Raw genomic sequence first — 20,373 nt, forward strand, 5'->3', positions numbered from 1 at the left:
TTCTCTTGTGGTGATGTTCCATGTTAAAGAGCAATTTGGAATCTGCAAAATTAATTTCGTGTCCTGTTTCTTTCATGTGTTGCATATATATATATATATGCATATATATTTGCTTTCGTAGATTTTCACGGGTACAGGAATGCAGGTTTTGGTGTCCTCGGGTGTCTTCCCGTGTAAAAGTTGGGGTGTCTAGGCGACGTAATTAAGGAACAAAAGAAGAAAAGGCACACTAGCCTGGGAACTTCCCCTCTGCCCAGAACATTGGAGGCTATACACCACACCCCCTCAACAGTATTTATAGGAACTCAAACACTGAGATCCTGCTCTGTTCCAGTAACAAGAAGCCGAAAGCACCAGCCTGAAGATGACGAGTGAGACCTCGTCGAAACGTCGCCTAGACACCCCAACTTTTACACGGGAAGACACCCGAGGACACCAAAACCTGCATGCATATATATTGCATATATATATATATATGCAATAATGTTATTGTTTTATCTTGTAAACTGCTCCGAGGTGTGTGGTTTTTTTTCCTGCAACCAAGCAGTATATTACTTTTATTAACCAAATAAATAAATCTCATTACATCTGCCCCTGATTGATGCTTTTTATGCTTTGAACTGCCCAGAGGTTTATGGATGAAGGGTGGTATAAAATTTTAAAAAAAAAAAAGTCAGGAAGGCTTAATAGTGAGCACCCAAGACCAGCCTGTTTGCTAAATTTGTTCCTTTTACCCCTATGTAAAACAATCATCATCACCACCACCACCACCACCATCATAACTTTAAAAACCACTAACAATAGACAGTTGTCATGTGGATGGTAGGCAGCCTCTCCAGTTTCACATGAATATTGTGGTTTTTTTAGGAAACATTGGGGCACAATGGAAAGCTGCAGAGCATAGACTGCTTAAAAGATGATTTGCAGAATTTCAGGAACACCCCTCGGCCACTTCAAAAGTAAAGTGAGCCCAGCAAACAGCTGCACCACAGAGAAACCCCAAAAATTTGACTGAATTTTTCCAGTGACTTTTCTTTTCTCACTAATGGATAGAGGATGGTAAAATAAATAAAAATAATAATGTGAAGGAGATATTTTTGGCATGGAACTAGCAGCCATTGATTTCTTTAAGGACCTCTTTGAATCTCAAGACCTCTTTGAATCTCAAATGTGACCCAGAATCTCATGCAGGGGAGGAGTTGTTTAAAGCCTTTGTTCCGACACAAGAAAACAAGAAATCAATTTATGGCAAAGATTACATTAAAAAATATATATAATTAAGCCATGTTGTAACGTTAGTTGTTGCAAAGTGCTGAGCTGCAGAGAGGAGAATAGATTGTTATTAATTTCCATTCATGAAGCTTAGCAGAATTTGCCAAAAGGCAATTAACAGTATTATATATGCACTCATCAGTAAGACGAAAGGATGTATAACAGATTGATGCCAATATAAACTTTACCTTCCAACAAAGTGGCTTAAAGACAGTAAACGTAATCTGATATTTAAAAATTACACTTTTTAAAAAATATGGGAATGGTGAAGAAAAAAAACCACAATGTAAAAAAAGGGGGGGAGAGACAACTTATAGCCCTAATAGTTCAAGGATAGTTACAGATAGGTAGCCGTGTTGGTCTGCCATAGTCGAAACAAAATAAAAAAAATCCTTTCCAGCAGCACCTTAGAGACCAACTAAGTTTGTTATTGGTATGAGCTTTTGTGTGTATGCACACTTCTTCAGATACACTGAAACAGAAGTCACCAGTCCCTTCTATATAGTGAGAAGGTGGGGAGGGGTATTACTCAGAAGGGTGGTGGGAATGGGTGATTGGCTGATAGGTGTGGTAAACCTGTTGACAACTGTTAACGACTGCAATTGGTCTTACAGGAAAAAGCAAGGGGTGAGATGGCTAAAAATAGCTTTATTATGTATAATGAGATAAGAATCCAATGTCTCTATTCAGACCAGGTTCAAGGATAGTATTTATTTAGGTGAATTGCAGATGGCCCAATAAGTATGGAGCCAAGAAGGAGGTGAACTTTTACAGACATCTTCACTTAATGTATGATGGTATTTTGTTTTATGATGTAATTTGTTGGCATCCATCACTGGTCTTACTCAGAGTAGACCCATTAAGGCTAACAAACATGGCTAACTTAGGTTCATTAATTTCAGCCAGTCTACTCTCAATTAAGACTAGCATTGACTACAACCCATCGTCATCTATCTCGTTTATTGTCTAATTGAAATTATAATTGTTATTTTACTGTTTTATTTATTAATTTCAGTTATTAATTGCTTCCTCTAAGAGCATCCTGAAATGATAATAGAACTATTATACCCTGCTCTGAGACCCACACGTGCAGAACAGGTAAGAAAGAGATGCACCTAATGAATAAACAAACAGAAAATCCAATGCTGCAATTTCTTAGCTATTGGAACGCTGTTTTGCATGCACATATTTAACCATGAAGGGTTGGTTTGCAAGAAACAGAACATGGGGTAGCTGTGTGTTTCAGGCAGGCATCTTTGCCCCAGACTTCAGTAAATCCCCACCAGGGATATCAGCCCCACCAGACGTCTTGATCTGTGTCAAATGCCTCCTGCTTCTCCGAGGTCCTGATTCTGCTCCTTTCCCTCACCTAGTCGGTCATGCTTCTTATGTCAGGCTTCCAAACTGATCTGGCTGCCTTCTGGAGTACACCTAGGTGGCTGCGAAACCATCTGGTGCTGTTTAAGAAACGGTCTGAAAGGCTGGGCTTGAAATTCATCACAGTTAGGTTGGAGCAGGTAAAGGGCAGCCAGAGACAGCAGAAGCCGCAAGGAAGAACATGGCAAGGGCAGGCAGCTCTCCAGAAGGGTCAACTGTCAGGTGGGGAGGAGATGAGAAGCTGGTCCATGCAAGGCAGCACATGATGCATTGGACACTGGGCAGAGGGCAGTGTTCAGGGGCGCTCGGCAAAGCAGCATAGGAAGCATCTAGCTCAGTATTGTCTACACTGACAGTGGCTCTCCAGCATTTCAGGCAAGGGTGTCTTCTAGTCCTCTCTGGAGATGCCAAGGATTTAATGTGGGACCATCTGCATCCAAGGCAGATGCTCCACCACTGGGCTACATTCCTTCCCCTCTGGTCAGAGGAAATACTCCTCGGGGGGGTGAAGAGTTAGGAGGGTGGGTGTATGATTCATAGAATGGTAGAGTTGGAAGGGATAACCAAGGGTAATCTAGTCCAAACCCCTGCAATGCAGGAAACACAGCTAAGGAAACCCCGAACTCAGCTACACAGCTGCAAATAAAATGTTTTAAATGTGTTGTTAAGTGCAATATACAAATGTGACACTAGACGGTGAGAGTGAGCTATGCCAAATTCAATGTATTTTTTTCAAAACTTTTTTTAAAAAGCATTTTCACAGCGTTTTTTTATATGTGTGTGGATTCCACTCCTGACAGGTGTTTTTAACCTCTGTTTAAAAACCTCCAATGAAGGAAAGCCCACCACCTTCTGATGTAATCCATTCCACTACCGAACAACCCTCATCACCAGAAAATTCTTCCTAATATATAGTCAAAATCCCTTTGTTGTAATTTGAATCCATTGGCTTGGGTCCCCGTGGCATGTGCGAGTGACATCAGCATGTCACGGTGCGTGCCAACATGACACGCACGCATACACACTGCTGTGATGTCTGCATGCCTTGGGCACCTACTGTCATGAGGGCAAGGTGGTACACCTGGCTTCTCGTCTCTCTCTTTCTTTTTGCTTCTGACATTTTGGTTGCCTTCACCCAGAATAAAGACATGAGTCACAGGTGTTGGCTTAAACTAGGGTTGCTTCCATACAGCCCTTCTTCTCAAAGCATAAAGCACCTGCTTCACATGTCAAAGCTCCCAGGTTCATCTCCGGGAGGGCTGTTGCCAGTCAGTGTGTAGACATTATTTAAGACTGACTCAGCAGAAGACAACTTCCTTTGTCCTTGCACCTGTTAACAGGAAGTCAATCCACATGGCAGCATTGTTAAGGTGCAGCACTCCAGTGTTTTCAATGCCATCCTTCCACAATTTTCTGGTGTTATCATGATTATCATACCTGCAATGAAACTCAGTTGTAGCAACAGCTTGTTCATGGTGTACCATTAGGGCTTTCAAGAGGAAATGCTTCCTTTTAAGTAGAAAGCTTACTGCACAAAGCTTCAGGCACTTTCACTCTTGGTCATTTGGGCTGTGGGATTAGTGCAGAATTGCCCCTCACTTAGTCTGTTTTTGTCCCCTGCAAGGAAGAGGTACAAAATTACTCACTTATTTTGTTTTTCCCCCCCCTCCTTCCTACCCATTCTATTATAGAGAAATAGCAATATTTTTGGCCCTGGGGAGGACAAAGGCTGACTAAATAAAGGGCAGTTAATAGGGAAATTAGTTCTGACTCAGCCTCACCAAAAACTAAGTTTCAATATATATTTATTGTTCTAGCCAAAGCCATGACAAAACCACAACTACAGTACAGTGGTACTTTGGTTCTCAAATGCCTTGGTTCCCAAACACTGAAAACCCAGAAGTAAGTGTTCCAGTTTTCAAACATTTTCGGAAGCCGAACGTCTGATGCAGCTGTTAGCTATTGTTTCCAGGGTGCCTGCACCAATCAGAAGATGCTCCTTGGTTTTCAAGCATTTCGGAAGTCAAATGGACTTCCAGAACAGATTAAGTTCAAGAACCAAGGTACCACTGTAGTTGGCGCTTTTGGTTTTGCTATTTATTTTGCGTTTTTGTTTTAGAGGCTTTTTTGGTTAATTTGTTTTTGTGACTGTGTGGAACCCAGTTCAGCTGACTGATTGATTGTGTGACTGCAGAAATGGATAAAAGTTCCCCCCTCCAAAAATGACTATCATCAGAGCAAGTAATAATTTATTTATTTTTAATTTTTATCATCTACAATACTGTATTTATTTTATAGTACAGTACATTGATTATTGCTTTCACTTTATGGCTCAATGGTCTTGGTAGAGAGTAAAATTCATGTTAAATTGTTGTTTTAGGAAAGTAAACTGAATACAGATGCAGGCTTGATTTGTGCTGGAATCTAAGGCTGTGATGAAGGGAGAAGCAAATTCTGCTGTGGTGCTTAGGTTCAGGCTTTATATATGTGTAAATAAACCACATATCCTAAAGTCACCACAGTCTCTGCTGACCTTCATTCCAAGGAAACCGATTCTGGAACCGCTAGAATCTCTCACATTTTGGAGATTGGGTGGTGTGTAAAATCTAACCACCCATTCACCCTCCTAGTTTATCCCTTTATTCCACCTTCCTTTCTGTTGTTCCTTTTGGTTTGTATTCTCCAGCTGCAATGTTATGCTTGTAAGTCCTATTGACCCCAATGGGTCTTGCTTCTGTATACACGGCAATAGGATTCCACCTCCCTTTTCTCTCCTCTTGTTCCTTCTCATTTCAAAGCAGGCAATTCTCTCCCCTTTATGTAAAATGCAACTTCCCCAGATGCAAGGCTCTGAGTAATTACCACCCCATCACTTTCCTTTTCGAAGCTCCTTGATTGCATATTGCTTATTCCAGTCTATTAATTTTCTTGTCTTGCTCCTTTTCATCCCGGCTTCTGTTCTTTCCATTCTCCTGACTGTGCCTGTCCCCACTAATGATCTCCTGGCTAAATCACATACAGCCTCTTGCCCATTCTTCTTCTTTTCAATCCATCTTCTACCTTTGATATGATTGATTTCTCTTCCTGATTTGCCTTTCAGTGCCTGAAGAGTCCAGCAAGTTTAGTCAGCCAGCCAGAAACCAGTTAAAGCACCTTCTCCAACCAGATCTACTCAAATGATTTCCCCTTCTCTAGCCAAATTCAAGATTGCACAACAACAACAACAAACCCACACACCTGCCCTGACACACCTGCAAGGGCACATTAGGTCTAAAGGACCTTGTGTTGGGACAATAGTGGAAGGAAAGGCAGACAAATGGAGGGAGGTGGTGACATTTTCCTGGAGGTTTTTTTCCTGGTGGTGGCCTATCTAAGTGTCTGAGGACAGGATTAGATGAGGTGGCTGAGGGGCAGGTAGACAATTTTAACATTTTTAGTTTTAATGAAGCATTGTGGCAAGATCAATCCATGGCCATAAATGAGAACCATTTATTGCTGCCCATTGAGATCCAAACTAAACCAAAAGTTCAAGAGGAGAAGACCGCTTGGAACACAGAGGAAGAATATTTGCAGCATTATGTATCCAAATTGAATTATTCATTTATATTCTATATAGCGAGCCAGTGTGGCACAGCGGTGAGGGTGTCAGACTAGGACCCGGGAGACCAGGGTTGAAATCTCCATTCCACCATATAATGCTTACTGGGTGTGACCTTGGGCCAGTCACTGCCTCTCAGCCTAACCTGCCTTGCAGGATTGTTGTGGGGATTATAAATGAGGAGGGGGGAGAAGAACCATATGAGCCAGTGTCATGAATGAGACAGCTCCCAGTGAAGGTTTGCAGCCAACCGAAGAAAGCAGCCAGGAACAGAGAGAGTTAACTGTCATGCAGGATGAACATTGGCTATTGCCAACTCCCCCGCCCCTTGGGATGCTGATTGATAAAGGAATGGCTGAGAGTGGGAGGGAACCCAGCCCAAGCTCTCAGGAAGTTCCAACAGGCGGAGACAGAGAAGGAAGTAGTCTGTCCAAACGGGAAGAGATTGGAGCTGATCCAATCCCTCCTAAGAGTCGGCTAAAGGGACAGCTGTTAGACAGGAAGCAAAACAAGAAATGTAAGCTACGCAAGTTCAATATATTCCACAAAACCTGGAAGGGATCTTCAGAAGGGTCATCTTGAGTAATGATGGTGGTGGCTTTGTCAGAGCCGTCCAGAGCTATCTGTTTGTTTTTGCAATAAAATCTCCTTTTTTAATTAGCTACGCTTACTGTGTTATCAAGCTGGGAACCTGGACTCCTGACAGCCAGCTTGAGCTTCTTGGAGAAAAGGGTGGGTTATAAATGCAATCAGTCAATCAATCAATAGCCAGCCCTTTACCCTAAGGTCCCAGGGCAGGTTACAACATTAAAGCACAATATTAAAAGCAGTTTAAAACAAATGACAATCACAACATGTATGTAATATGTCCTAAAAATATGCCATGTTAGCAGCAACAAATTGGAAAACAATTTTTTCATCATCATTTTTAATTTGTATACCGTCTTTCTATCTTACAATACTCAAGGCGGTTTACAAGCTGAAGAAACAAAAAATGTACATCTTATAACAATCTAATGCAATACAAAAATGTGATAATAAAACATAACTTTAAAATAGGCAACCTACATCAAAAAAGTAACATTCAACAATCATTAGAATAGTATATAATAATAATAATAATAATAATAATAATAATAATAATAATATAAAAGTTAAGCAGAAATCCACTCAGCAGTTACAATAAATAATTTCTAAACTATAATCAATAAAACAATGGCAAGCCAAAGTACATAAAATAATACAATACAAACTGAGAAGCAGAGACAAGACGGTGGGACAAGGCAGGTGGAAGAAGGCCTTGCCTGATGGAGTCTCTCCCCTCACAGTTCTTCCTCCAGGCACAGCTTCCTTATAAGGAGTCCCAGGGCCAGAGGGTGGGGCAAAACCAATTGCAATTTTAAACTTTTTGAACTGAAGAGAAAAGAAATTTGAACCCAGCCATGGCTGACGTGTGTGTGTCTGTGTGTGTGTGTGTGTGTGTGTGTGTGTGTGTGTGTGTGTGTTAAATGCAGCCTCAGCAGTCTTTATTCTGATTGCTACTTCTGTCACTGACGTACAGTAGCGGAAGCTGAAATTCAATTTGGGGGTTGTCAGCTTGGTAAATGGTATTCTTTAGGGGTGATCTCCTAGTAAATACACTTAAACTCTAAATTAGAGAGCAAGATTGCTCAGCCAGGGAGCTGTTTGTGGGAGCTCAAGGGGGGCTTCTCGACAGAAGAGGTGTCACATTAAGAACGCTAATGCCAAGGATGAAAAATGGCCGTTTTCCATCAAACGGCTTAGCGACGTCGCTTCTTATTGCGTGGCTTTGCAGACAGATGTTCTGAACCGCAAAGATGCCTTAGAGTCAGCAGTTGCAAGCATAATCGAGCATGGGGTGATTTCAACAAGCAAAATAACCTCGGTGGTGTCGAGGTTGGGTTTTAAAATGCCTTTGCTGCCTAGAGGCTACTTATAGGTTATTGTAGGGATCTGTCTGGAACAAAGGAGTGGTCTCAAAAGTATGCAAATCCCAGAGCTGCTCAGGGGCTGTATAGGTTGCAGTGGAAATGTACAACAAAAATGAACCAGAGCACTTGCCCATCCATCCCGAAATTGCATATGTCAGCCTTTCCTAATCTGGTGCCCTCCCAATGAAACCACAAGAGGGGGTGGAACTCTTGTGCTCAGGTCCTGCTTGTGGGTTTCCCACTGGGGCATCTGGCTAGCCAATGTGAGAACAGGATACTGAACTAGATGGACCATTGTTCTGAACCAGCAGGCTTTTCTTATTTTCTTACCTTGGATTCTGCCTGAGTTAAGCTTCCGGGGGGGGGGCGTTACATCAAATGGGTTTGTGTGTTGCTTTATGTGGGGAGAAGTACATTGCCTTGCTTGTTTCTGTATTTGGCTGCCAGGAAATTAAGAGCCAGATTTGTGGCTCAACTCTTTTTTCCTTTCCTATGGCTTAGCTTATAGCTTTTGTTGTTTGTTGGATTCCAACTCCCATCAGCCCCAGCCAGCATGGCCATCGAGGATGGTGAGAGATGTCATCCACCAAAGTTTGGAGGCCAGTAGGCTGGGGAAGTCTGGCATACTCTGATTAGAGGTGGCTCTCCAAAAGTCTTCTCCCATCTCTCACTCTAGCCCAGACAATGGTGGAGCAGGAGGCAAAGGAGGAACCGTAGACATGCTTGCTCACTGGTTCTCTGCTTAGCAAACAAGCAAATGGTGGTGGTGGTGGAGGAGGTGGAGGAGAAGGAGGAGGAGCAAGAGCAGCTGGTGATAGTGACGAAGAAGTGGTGGACTCACCAGGGGACTGTATCTTGCCCAAGAACATAACAGTTCAGTGGGTGCTTGAGGCTCACGAGAGCAAGAGCATTCAGGACCTTGGACAGCTCCAACAAGCCCATCTAAGCTAGCCATAGAAGCGGTAATCTCTGGAGGTAGCTACTGTATAGCCAACTAAAGTCTTATGTAGTAGGCAGGCCAGTCATGGAGTAGGGTGAGATCCACTTCTCTGGAAGATATGGCTAACTAGATAAAGGGGCTTTGCCTTATTACATAGAATCATAGAACTGTAGAGTTGGAAGGGACCCAAAACGTCATCTAGTCCAACCCCTGAAAGGCAGTTTTTTACTTCTGCAAGGTTGGGGAGATAGGGACACTGCACCAGGGCCAGCTCTAAAGTGAACCAGGGTGAAGCAGGTGTCTCAATGGAAAAATTAGCAGGATGGCAGATTTGAATCAGGGTTCTGACTCACTGTGTGTGAAAGCTCCTCTTGCCAACATAAAGCCTTTCATCTTCAAGACGCTACAGAATGGTAGAAAAGTTATCACAGAGTGACAACGTAATTCCTGCATTTAATGTTGGTTTCACCTACACGGAGGACACATGGGGGAGGTGGAACATAGGAGGGGAGGGGGGAGGCTAAGAGGGCCTTTGAAGGCCCTGGAAGGAGGATTATGGAAATAGAGTGGTTTTAAGATGGGATTTGACATGACAAGGAGTGTCGGAAAAACTTTGGGGAGAGGAGAGCGTGCCGGGACCAGAGGAGATGGGCCAGAATACTTAGAAGCATCAGCTGACAAACAAATTGCAGGGAAGAGTGACTGCCCCCCTCTCTTTCACACATGCGGGCACTCAGGAGGGGATTCTAAATGCAAGCCTCAGAACTTTGACATGCCGTCAGAAACCCCAGAAAGGCTTTGCTCTGTCTCTCTCAAGCTTTAAATAATTTGTTTCAAGTCACTTACTGCGCTCTGCCCTGGACCAAGGCAACCCTCACAAATCTCGCCTCTAATGGCGGGGCTTGCAACATTCATCAGCTGCTCTTCAGAGGGTTGACTCTGTGGCAGTTTTTCCAATTCCTGTCATCCTACATATGGCTGGACTTTTGGCTCCATTCCTCCCTCTAAGCCAGACATGTCAATTGTCCCTGATAAAAGGTGGCCCCAATTTTGCTTTTTCTGTGTGTGCATGCTTCTAAAGGGTCCTAGGATCCCCTCCACCTCACCCCCTCTAACCACTCCCTCTTCAAGAAATGAAGTTTGCAGAATGTGTCTGAGTAGCAGTTCTTCTGTAACTAATGCAACCATATCCATTGTGATGCTAAATCATTTTACATTTCAAAACATGAAATCCCCAAGAGGGCTAGAAAGCGAGCTATAGACTTAAAAGAAATGAAGGTGGTGAAGAAGATGGATTACCAGCCAGTATAGCATCCTATGCCTGTGGCAAGTGAAATTAACACTTTCTCCCCTGCATTACACTGATCACACTCCTCTCACCCAGCCCTCCTTAAACCTGGCCAGCTGTAGGTGGAATCAAACTCACTGATATGTGAGGATCCAAGCCTGCAGCCATCAGTTTGGCTGATCCTCTGGGAATACTACAGTCCAAGGAACTGGTGTTGGGTCTGAGGCTATTTCCTTAGACGTGAACTTCACGTGGTAGGAAGTGGATAGAGAAAAGTTTATTCTCCCTCTCTCATAACACTAGAACTCATAGACATCCAGTGAAGCCAAGTGTTGAAAGATTCAGGGCAGATAAAAGGAAGTGCTTCTTCAGACAGCACATATTCTGGAAGTCAGTCCCACAAGAGGTAGTGATGGCCACCAACCTAGATGGCTTTAAAAAGAGGATTAGACAAATTCAAGGAGGAGAAGGCTATCAGTGACTATCATCCGTGATGGAGGCTATGCTCGGCTGCTGCTTCTGGAGACAGCAGTGCTTCTTCATACCGGTTGTTAGAAAATGCAGGAGGGGAGTGGGCTCTTATGCTCAGAGACATCTGCTTGGCCAATGTGAGAAGAGGATCCTGGACTAGATGAGCCATGAGGAGTTGGCTCCTCATATTATATGATTGATGGCTGGAAGAGGTTGAGGTTGCCTTGATCTGTCCTGCTCACACAAACAGCCAAAGAAGACAAACAGCTGATAATTAATTCTTTATTGCCCAAAACACATGCTTACAGCAGCTCCGAAGGTGCACCAGATACACATGCACACATGCTTCTGGCATCTGCTTTCCTGGCATTAACTTTTCCACATTTGTGCCCAGCAGAGCAGCTGAACCAACAGTGGGGTCACACATACCCCCTAGGACTATGCACCTTCATTTGATGGAGTGTGCACATGTAACCTGAGACTTCTCCTGCTCTGAAGATGTCACTGTGCTTCCCTCTTCAAGCCCCTCCTCGTTCTAGGAGATGGTGGGGCAGGGAATGATGGGGATCCAACTGGACTGCCCCTCACCTGAACAATCTCTTCCTCTGCTTCTGATATGTCCTGCTCTCCCTCTTCCATCTTTGACTTCTCAGACCATTCCCTTTCCTCCCACCCTGGCTCCTGCCTCATGGGTGGCACCAAACTCCAAAAATCACTGGCCCCCTCTCCTGGGTGAGTCTCCAGCCCCCCTGTATCCATCACACACTCATCAACGCCCTGCCAATCCCTGACATCTCATCAGGGTGCTTAGCTAGTTAGTCACAACCATTGCCTGGACAATGGAGCTGGTTTGGCAAGTTTGTTTTCATACTTTCTACAGAAATTGGAAGGGACTCAGGGCTTCAGCAGACTGAGCCCCCCCCCCAACCCCACAACAATATAACAAACAGCACAAAATCACTGTAGCTTGTTCTCTTAAGTAACTCAACTTCTTGTTGTCTATTGCAACCTATTCATATAGCGTTAAGTCACTGCAAAACTCCTAAATCTATCAGTATCCAAATTATATCTTTCATGCATTTGATGAAAAAACAACAACCTGTTTTTGTTCTAAATGAGCCTGTGTGCTCCTTTTTCTCTCTCAGTTGAACATATTCTGTTACTTCTGGCAAATTGTTTTCAAATGTTAAGATGTAAGAACATAAAGGAAATGGATCAGCAATTCCAAGGGAATTTGTAAAATGCTGCCAGAATCTAGCAATTGTTCCAGGCCTCTGTTGATGGTTGCTTATGTTGTGTTAATACCCATGTTTTCTCTGTTATTCTGGGATGTAACATAAATAATAACAGAAAGAAAGAAAACATGTTATCCTTTCAGTGCTCCTGCAAAAGTTTTCCACCAAATGCTTCAGGCAGGAGACATTATTGTTAAACTTCCTCCTATATCTTAGTGTCATTGTGAATCTATCCTCTTTTTCTCCAGCACTGCTTTTTAAAATGTTTTTCTTCCCTTAGGAGAGACAAAACAGTGGCTTTCCCCTTGACCTACAAACCTTGACCATGTTTCTGGCCTTTCCCTCAAGCTCCATGCTGGTGACACGCCAGGGACTGTAATCCCAGATAATTATTTTGCAGGGTTGTGGAAATGATGGTCTGATCAGCATCATTTCATTTGGCTGACAAGCTCTGACATGTCTGAAATTCCTAGATTTCTGAAAAGGACAGATTTATTATTAGGAGGACGGGGGAGAGTTGTCCATGACATTGGTCATGTGCCTCCAGGTGCTGAACCCAGATTATTTTGAGGTCTTTTGGTGTAATAGGATGACTAAGTAAAGCCACAAAGGATGTCTAACAGGAGGAGCAAAATTTATAAAGTCTAAATGATATTTTCAACTCCTTCTGCTTTGAAAAGAAGATTTTGCTAAAGAAGGATCCCCTAAAAGGACTTTCTCCAGCTACAGGAGTGGTCACTTTAGTGTAGAGACAAAGGTTCTCCAGAGAAAACGTTTGCCAAAAATATGGGGTAGTTTCAGAGGCAAAAGGGTAGGCAAAGTGACTGCACCTTTCCCCCACACCATTGCAAAATTTGTGAGGGCTACCATTTTCCTGTGCTCCTCCGAAGGCTGTCACAAGGTGTACCAAGGGGGTTCCAAGATGCAAACGTGGTGACTGCCGGTCAGGTTCTGCGAGGAGCAATGCCAGTGAGTCTCTCTCTCTCTCTCACACACACACCTTTCTGTTCCACACTCTCTAAAACACCCATTGACCAACACCCCAAAATTGCCACCTGCAAATAGAGCATGTGCGAAAGTAGCGGGGGGGGGGTGTCTATTCATTCCTAGATAATTATTCTGTTTCTCCAAACAGACAGTGGTTGGTTTGATGGCTGGCAAAGGCCACCAAAGTTTCCTTCTAAAGACACCTCAAGAACACATGAGTGATCAGGGGCCCTGAGTGCTCTTCAGGCTGAACTGAACTTTTGTTTACCACAGAATCTCTTGGGAGGGGTCACTCCAATGAATATTTTTCACAGCCCCTCTATTGCTGGATCTAGTTAAGTGATCTTTTAAAGAGATTTGAGGCCCTGGAAAGGATGGTCTTCAGTTTAGGAAGAGAAGGGGAAGTTTTGGGGTTGGGACAGCAGGATGTGGGGAGAGAACTTCAGATAATCAAGTGTCTGCATTTTGAATTTAGCCTCTAGTGAAGTGAGACTAGAACCTCCATGCATTGCCTTTGATCATGACGAAGAGGAGCTTCTGATTCATTTTGGGTGAGCTTCTTTCAGTCTTTTCCGTCCTGTTCCTCTTTATGTTTTTTGCTGCTTCAGAGGGTGGGACCTGAACCAATGGATCCAAATAACAAGAAAGAAGATTCATCTAAACAATAGGAAGAACTTTCTGGCAGTAAGAGTGGAATAGACTCCCTTGGAAGGTGGTAGAGTCTTCTTCACTTAAGGCAGGGGTCGGCAAGGTTTATCTCGTCTGGGCTGGTTCACTCCAGTGGAGATCCCACCATGAGCCAGATCACACGCATGCCTACGATTTCTGGCATCTGCACAGACGCGATTTCCAGCACCTGCGCATCCGCAGCTGAGATTTCTGGCACCACGGAAGCAAGTCCCCACGCTACACTGTGCCAGTTTAGCACAGTGCATGGGGACTCGCTGAGCTGGTGGCTTGGTTCGGGGGCAGCTCGTGGGCCGGTTAAACAATGCCCCGTGGGTTGCTTGTGGCCCATGGGCCTTAGGTTGCCTACCGCTGACTGAAGATTTTTAAGCAGAGGTTGGATGGCTATCTGTCAGGGATTCTTGAGCTGTGATTCCTTCATTGCATGAGGTTGGACTAGATTGCTCTTGTGGTCTCTTCTCACCTTACAATTCTATGATTCTATGCTCTTGTACCTGAGTCAGAGTCAGCTGCTGGTTTCTGTGTGCTCTTGGGCACCATGTATCAGTGAGCCCATGCATTCTGCTTTTCTTCTTCAAGCCATCCCCTTCCTCTTAACCCCACCAATTAAAATACATTTTGATCTATATGGTAATGCCTTATTGTCAAAGAAAAACACAAACTTTACTATTTCACTAGTTGCCCTTTTATTTTCGGTCATCTGTAAAGGTAACATCTATACACATATCTGGGAGAAACTCATTGGACCTTACTTCTGAATAGATGTGCATATATAATTGCACTATCAGATGTAGAGCTTGAATCCCATAGAGGTGAACAGATAATGCACACTTCAAAAGTTAACCATCATAATATATTTTACCCCTTCACCTGAGATTAGAAATTTCTATGTTGCAACAAAGAAAACAAATTACGTACAGAACCAGATTGGATTAACATACAACTCCCTTACCCCATTCTTCCCTTCTATGTGTCCAGATTATATGTATGTCTCTTAAATTCTGAGTCTCACAGCCCACAAGCACACACTCAACAACCTCAGGCTTACTCCTGGAAGCCGTCTATGTTCTGCTGATCCAGATTGTGGATATCACAATATTGATTTTTTTTCCCTAACACAATGATGCTTTTGTTATCTAATAACAAGAAGGAACACATGCATACCTGCCTGCAAGCAACATAACTAGGGTGGCATGAGCAGACTCCAAATACTATGGGCAAGATGAAGTGGAGCTTAAAATCATTATAACAGCATGAATTGCTTGTCTTGGGGGGCCAAGGAGAGCTGTCAGCCATTTTCCATCGGAGGCGGCTGGGCTGAGCTGCCCACATTTACCTCTTCCATCGGACAGAATTGCGCCAACAAGCACACCAGCATTAGCATTCCTCTCCCACTTTCAGAAGGCTTTGTTTCGCTTTTAACAGATAGTTACTTAGCAACAAGTTACAAGCACTGAATAGCCGAACAGTTAAACCTACAAGATAAGTTTAAAAGCAGCCGTGTTATCAGCACCTTGTTATATTGGGTAGATAAAGGCCCTATAAAGGCTTATAGCAGGCTCATGCAAAAGAGATTGTGCCGTATTTATTCCCTTTGTTGAATTCTTTGCAATAATTGATGGCCCCAAAATAGGAGAGACTGGATCCCACAGTAGGACCAGTGTTGCCCCAGCCCTGCACTAGAAGACAAAAGGCAGTGCTGGAGACCGTGTGCATTATATATCTCAGAATTTTTCCACCACAAGTGGACCAATTTCTTTATGCATAACATACTACTGGAATTTGGTGCACAACAGTAAATGGGTGCAATTTTCATGGCGTTCCAAGATACAGGGCTCCTGCTTCTCCTCTGGTTTCCAGCAACTGGTATTCAGAAGCACGGCTGCCTCCAACCGTGGCTAGTAGCCATCAATAGCCCTCTCCTCCCTGAATTTGTCTAATCCACTTTTAAAGCCATTTAGGTTGGTGGCCCCCTAGCAGCCTCTTATACCATTATGGGCTGGGTCCAACCTGTAGGCCAGGCACACACACCCACACCACACACACAAATGATGGTAACGACGTAAAATTTACCACAGGGCATAACTGTGCTCTTGGCACATTTCTGCTTGATCATTTCTGCTTTTAGTAACTGTAAATAATGTTCATAGATATGATGGTTTCTAATTTCCTGAAATTGTAAGATGTTGCTTTTGCGTTCCAGTAAAGCAGACGCATTTATTAGTAACTATGAACACTGATTCTCTAGGCAGGCAGGCGTTTTTTCTTTTGCCTGTTTAGTGAACCATTATTCATGGCCCCTAACACAGCTTGTCGTCATTAATACTACATACTAAACTTTGTAATGCATTTGCTGCCTCTGTAGTCTGTATTCTCAGCTATGTGACCTGCCGAGAGCCTTTGGAGGCTGTGAAGATTAGGGTTTGCCCCCTGGAACCATGTTCCCTCCCAATGTCATATAGTGGATAGAGTGCTGGACTAGGACCTGGGAGGGTAGGGCTTAATTCTCCACTTGGCCACAAATCTCACTGGCTGACCTTGCGGGCCAATCACTGCCTCGCAGCCTAACCAACCTCACAGGATTTTTGTGGCGATTGAATCATGAATGGGAGAACCACCACAAGTTCCATGGAGAGGAAAGAGTGAGGTATAAATGCAATGAATGAATAAATTGATGAACTTGATCCAGGGATATTAGCTTTTCAAAGTCTGATAGTCATTTACAGCTCCATTGCCCTCCTGCTGCCCCGTTGCCTCTTAACACACACACCATAATTCCACTGCCCCCCCAGGGGGGGTTTGAACCACCCAATTTGGGAACTACTGCTCTGCAAGTAAAGGATCAGACATCAAGTGATGGAAAAGAGCTCCAGAACCCAAAGAGCCACCACCACCCATAGCAGTCAGCATTCTGACTTGGTATATTCCTACATCCTGCCTTTCAAACAATTCTTGGAAAATCAGTGACAGGCACGGGGAGGGGACTGCAGAGGAAAAGCAAGGCCCACACCAGATGTTCAAGAAGTTGCTTGATAGCAACAATGAAGAAATGGTTTCAACAACATGTTGAAAAATCCTTTCTCCCCAGCAAGCAATTATCCCCACACACTTCAGTTAAAAGGCTACTTCAGGCTTGCATTCATTGTGGCTTTTGTTATTCAGAAGGGGAGATGTTGCTGAGTGTATCAGTGTCCTTTACACTTAGGAGTTTGCATAGAAAAGTGGAGTGCCATTGTGCCTGCCCACACAGGCGGTTGTTGCCGCCTTCTTTTATGCTGATCCTCTTGGACATTTTCTAAAATAGGCCTCATCCTGAAATGCTGAGCTCACTCCCAAGCTGTGGTTCATGGACCACCAGCGGTTTGCGAATGTAATCCATTTCTGCATGAAATATTCCTATTGATTTTTAATTGCTTCTTATTGCTTATTCTGTTTCCTATATCATCTTTTATTGTATTAAAATTAGAATTTTATGGATTACACATTGAAATAAAATACAATATAAGAAACGAAAGTAAGCAATAAAAACAACATTGAAAATTGTACAGCATCTAGTACTTACAGTTGTTACAATAGGCTGAAAAATCATTAAATGGTCCGCCAAGACCATCAGCATAGGATCATAGAATTGTAATTTATTAGAAGGGATCCCGGAAGCCATCTGGTCCAATCCCCTTCATTGTAGGACTCATAGCTAAAGAATCCCTGGTAAATGGCCATCCAACTTCTGCTTAAAAACCAACAGTGAAGGAGAGTCCACACCTTCCGAGGGAGTCCATTCTGCTTTCAAACAGCTCTTAGAAACAGGAAGTTCTTCCTGATGTTTAGTTGGAATCTCCTTCCTTATTATTTGAATCCATTGGTTTGGATCCTGTCCTCTGGAGCAGCAGAAAACAAGCTTGCTCCATCCTTCATGAGACAGCCCTTCAGATATTGCAAGGGAGCTATCATATCAGGCTAATTTTTCAATTCTCAAGCAGTTTGGGGTATTTGGGGGCGGGGCAGGTTTGGGAGCCACTGACCACATTTGCATCTTAACATTTTAAGAAGATGATTAGATAACAGCAGTGGCATCAACCCCGTGACTAAATTGGCTTAATGTGTGATGCTTGCACTCTGCATTTAAACTGGATTTAGTTGGATTGATGAGTCCTGCTACCAGATCTGGGATCCTCTGACAGATAGGGCCATTCCAGAGGATTGCAGAGCAATTGGTTCATCCCACCTGCACACATTCGTCACATCTTACATCCAATGTGACCATTCCACCTTCTTTCAAATTACATCTCACTGCCTCTGTCAATGAGAGCCTGTTCATCGTTCTCATTCCCGGTGGTGAATGAGGCCGGCCATTCCATGCAATTGCACTGAAAAGGTAACACTGCTCCCCTTCATCTCCTCAATGGGGGAAGGGGAGAAGAGCTATAAAGTGCAAATTATCCTGACATACAGCCACTCAAAAGCTGGGAAATTGCTCATTGTGTGGCATAATGGGGGAGAAATAGTCAAATAGCATAATCCACCATGAAATTTCGCCTCCTCTCTCACTTCCAGCAGCTCAGACACACAGGTCAATGTCCCTCCACTACCTAATTATTATAATCAATAGCTTTCTGAATTCCTGCAGCCTTTCAGTGTCTAAGGTAGATCTGTCTTGTATCCCGAGAAACCCTGTGAAGAGCAGCTCATGGAACAAGCTGCCAGTGTGGGTTACAAGGACTCTAAAGGGCTGTCACATGGAAGGTGAAGCTAGCTTGTTTTCTGATGCTCCAAATGGTAGGACCTAAACCAATGGATTCAAATTACAAGGAAGGAGACTCTGACTAAAGAATAGGAAGAACTTCATGATTGTAAGAGCTGTTCGACAGTGGAGCGGACTGCTTCAGAAGGCGGTGGACTCTCCTTCATTGGAGATTTTTCAACAGAGGTCTGATGACCATCTGTCAAGGATTCTTTCATTGGGATTGCTGCATTGTGAAGGGTTGGACTAGATGCCCCTTTTGGGATCCCTCCCAACTCTACAATTCTGTGATTCATTGGAGGTTTTTAAAGAGAACTTGGATGGCCATCTGTCAGGGATTCCTTAGCTGTGGTTCTCGCATTGCAGTGGCTTGGACTAGATGACCCTTGGGTACCTTCCAGCTCTGGAATTCTGTGATTCTCTTAGAGTAGGAGAGAGAATTTCTTTCTGCACAGGGCTTCCAAAGGGAGAGAGATTTCTCCATCTGGCGTCAGCATCAGATCTGCCATGAAGGTACAAACGTGTTTGGAGGAAAATTTGACCTGTGACAAGTGGTTAGCTCTGCTATTACTGCTGTTGTTTATTTATTTTAGTACTAGAACAGGGAGAAAAGCTATTTGGATTTTATCACACAGATGTTGGATCAGCTTTGCTTGTCATGATAAACTTTAGGTTCTTCACAGAAAACTGATGGATAAGATAAAAGAGCCTCTCTTCTGGTCTTTCCACTTCCAGTGTGAGTTGCTTCTGAGATTCACTTCATCTGTATTTCTCACCAGATTCCTTAATCCCAAATTGCCTTTGTTTATGAAGTGGAAATAATGCTTTAGGAATCTGTCATGGTTCCATTTTCATATTTTTTAAGGTTAAGGCTGGTCAGAGCTGTATTTATGGGGGGGCTATCTGGGTTCTTTTGCCCTGGGTAAAACTTTCATATAGTCAAATCACCCCCTTAGAACTGCCCCTACATGAGTAACTGTTGCAACTGTCACACTGAGCAGGGTTTTAACCCCCCCCCCCAAAAAATCCCAAGCTTACCAGCCTTTGGAAGGCTCTCACAAGATGTCACAAGATCTCACAGGGCCATCCAAGGTCCTGTGAGAGCTTGCCAGAGCTTGCCAGAGCCCAGTAAGCAAGTCTGAGAGCTGAAAAGTTATTTCCATAGCAGGAAAACCTTGCCCAAGATGAGCTTTTAAGCTCCCCATTTTCCAAGCATTTAGTTTGTGTGATTTCAGCCAGTCAGCCATCAACCACATAAAGTTGAAATCATGCAAGTTAAGCACACATCAGTTGCAAATCCACTGTATTTCACTTCCTTGCGTTTGTTGCACAACTTGCGTGAACATTTATCCCTGCTGTAGAAGAGGCTAAATTTGCACACCCGGATTTAATCACAGTCATTCTCATGCACTCTCATATTTATGCTGGCACTGAAATTAGTATCCCTATGACTGAAGCACAAAAGCATGTGCCTTTACCATAATGCTGGCCAACCAGGCCAGGGCTGCCAGCTTGACAACTGAAGATGGGCTGCTCCTACTGTTTTCCTTTGAGTGAACAATTGAGTAAAGAAGCAGCTCTGAAGCCCAGCACCCAAGGCAGGTGCTTGGCTTTCCTGCCTGGACTTCAATCATCCCTGCTAGCTGAGGCACCAATGTGTGCAGAAGATTGGGGGGCTGATGACATACACATGGCATCAGGACATTCCGTGCATGACGTCAGGATGCAACATCAGGATGTTGGGAGGAGCCAGGGTGGAGCCAAACATGGCAGCAGCATGGCTTCAATGGTTGGCAACTCCTCTTCTCTCTCGCTTGGCCTCCTC

At 43.7% G+C, this 20,373-nt stretch overlaps 1 long non-coding RNA gene across 2 annotated transcripts in view; it reads left to right on the forward strand.

Moving 5' to 3' along the window:
- The window catches only part of LOC309376604, a 59,802-nt gene that overhangs the window by 19,702 nt on the left and 19,727 nt on the right, over nucleotides 1-20,373 (forward strand). For both annotated transcript variants that reach the window (XR_014171251.1, XR_014171252.1), the window contains exon 2: nucleotides 2,288-2,370. This is a non-coding gene — a long non-coding RNA (uncharacterized lncRNA). The remainder of the gene's footprint in view (nucleotides 1-2,287; nucleotides 2,371-20,373) is intronic.

This window comes from Podarcis melisellensis (genome assembly GCF_964234715.1).
Source record: "Podarcis melisellensis genome assembly, chromosome: 8".
In the NCBI taxonomy this organism is placed as follows: Eukaryota; Metazoa; Chordata; class Lepidosauria; order Squamata; family Lacertidae; genus Podarcis; species Podarcis melisellensis.